This window comes from Mustelus asterias, chromosome 7 (assembly GCF_964213995.1).
Source record: "Mustelus asterias chromosome 7, sMusAst1.hap1.1, whole genome shotgun sequence".
NCBI lineage: Eukaryota > Metazoa > Chordata > Chondrichthyes > Carcharhiniformes > Triakidae > Mustelus > Mustelus asterias.
Window position 1 is genome coordinate 84,755,257 of NC_135807.1, and position 2,592 is coordinate 84,757,848.

Here is a 2,592-nt window from a genome sequence, read left to right on the forward strand (position 1 = left end):
TTTTGCCCCTTGGGCAGTGCCAGGGGAATAGGCTGGCACTGCCAGGGTGCCAATGCCCAGGATGCATCCCCCCCCACCGCCCTGGCAGGCCCCAATTGCCCCCATTCACCTCAGCGGGATTGGGCCACTAGTTCAGTGGAGAGCTATAGTAATCCCAGCGAACCACTCTGACCGGGGGTGGGGTTTGGGGGTGGGGGAGGGGGGGGATGCTAATGGGCCTGGAGAATCCAGTCCCGGGCCTGCTAATCTCATTTAAATGAGATTAAAATTAACATGTTAATGGTCTTTGCACCTCCCCACTGATTTCCAGCGCAGAGCAGACGCCGCCGGAAATCCGGCGCTGGGAGACGCTAGCGGGGTGCGAACACGCGCGAGAACCCTGTGAATCAGCCGACGCAACAAACTCTCGACCTGCTGCACTAATTTTCTAGCGCAGCGGGATGAGAAAATCGCAGCCTCTGTTTTTTGTGATATTTATTGAAGGATAAATATTGGCCAAGACATCAGGGCTTCTTCCTTCCTATTCTTCAAAATAGAGCTGTGGGATTTTTTTTACACTCGCTTAAGCAAACCAATTGGAGCCTTAGTTTAACATCGCATCTGAAAGAAAGTGTTTCCAAGAATGCAGCACTCCCTCAGTACTGCACTGGAGTGCCAGCCATGAGTTTCTTGTGCTAAAGCCCCAGAGTGCAACTTGGACCAACAACCTTCTGAATCAACCAGACTTGAAATTGGCTCTGTGCTCTCTGCGCAGATGCTGTCAGACCTGCTGAAATGTTTCAGCAATTTCTGTTTATGGATGGGCATCTGTAGCTCGGTCAATCTTCTGTGATAGCCTTGATGATGCCTTAGACAAACAAGTTCATCGGATACAAGGGTGCTTTAGATGTTTGATCAAGTAATTTGCCATATTGGTTGGAGCTGTAGGGATAAAGTAGTAATTGAGGGACTGGGATTCTTCTCTTTTGGCTCAAGATAGCCCTGGAAGCCAATATCATAATCAATCGGGTGATTCTAGTGAGCATGTAGCAATTAGCCTGCTACAGCCCAGTTCCAGCAAGAAAACTCCAGCAATACCCCTCGGCAATCTTAGAAATTGCTAAACTTTGCGCAGGATTCTCGTCCACGCCCGCCCCGTTGCAAAGGAGACTGAAGAATTTGGCATTCCAGCCAAAACTCCATTCACTTCTAGCAGCACCGGAGAACCCCAGCCGCAAATGAGGACAGAGGATTTCGGTATTTGTTGCTTGACAACCTGCAGCTAAGACTATTGCAGCGCAGTCAATAGAATGTGTCCCTGCACTCAGTTTGTACTCTATATCAGGCAAATGGAACACTTTCATAAGTGAATTTCTCAGTAGTTTGGATGGTTCGGTGACCCTCAAGATTGATGATGGGTTTCTGTGCATGTCAGGAATATGTAATTTGCCCTTCTGTGTACGGTACAGTACATTGATTGTCAAAGGAAGGAGGAGGAGGAAAGACGGTGCCACTTTGAAACCAGCAGCACTTACTTCTCCTTTGCCATTGAGTTCTGGACGTAATGGACCTGATTTTACCATCGCATTGCACCCGTTTTCGGGTGCGAAAACTTGGTAAAGTCGGGCGTGAGGCGAGTAGCGTGATCCGCGCCCGCCTCCACACCGGTTCCCCCTTTACCAAGGCACGCAAATGGCTGCGATCAGGACTGCACCCAAAACGGGTGCAATGGCCAATTAAATGTATTTGCATGCATTTAAATTGACTTAATGGGCTGCACGCCCAACTTTACCAGCACTTCCCCCTTTACCACCGTGTTCACCCAACAGGGATTGGTGCAAAACAGACATGCTCCACATAAGTCCGATTCGGGCGCTCCATCAGTGAGGGTTAGTGAGGAGGCAAGTGCCAAGCGTCCGATGGCTCTCTGCTTGAGATCGGTGGGCGGGAGGGGATGTCCGCTGCCACTCTGCCTGTGTTCAGGGGGGTTAAGGGGGGTCTGCTGCCACTCTGCCTGAGATCAGTGGGGGGGAAGGGGGGCCCACTGCCACTCTGTCTAAGATCAGTGGGGGGGGGTCTGCAGCCACTCTGCTTGAGATCAGTGGGGGGGGAAGGGAGGTCCGCTGCCACTCTGTCTGTGATCAGTGAGGGGGAAGGGGGGAGGCAGCTGCAATCGGTCTGAATGGCAGGGGGAGTGGGGGGATAAGGTGGTCAGTAATGTTGGGGGGGTGGGACAATATCTGTGGGGGCCAGGGGGAGGCATTATCCGGCCTGGGAGGGATGTGACAGGGGAGCAGCTTTCTATTTTTTTTTCCTGCGCATGTGCAGTTGGAGGCTCCAATCGGAGTTGCAGGATTTCGGGTGCGTTAAGCCCCGCCCACAGGCTTCTGCAGCGCGATTCAGAATCGCTGATATTTTTTCAGGCAGAGTGCATTTTGGGGGCTCCTGAGAACGGGTCTAAAAGTCGGATCTGAAACACTCCCAGTTTCAAGTCCGCCCAGCACTTAGAATCAAAATGGTAAAATAAGGCCCAATGAGTTGATCAATGATTGTAATGAATAGCTAATTAGTGCAAGTGAATCTTGCATTTCCATAGCACTGATAGCTGTGAAA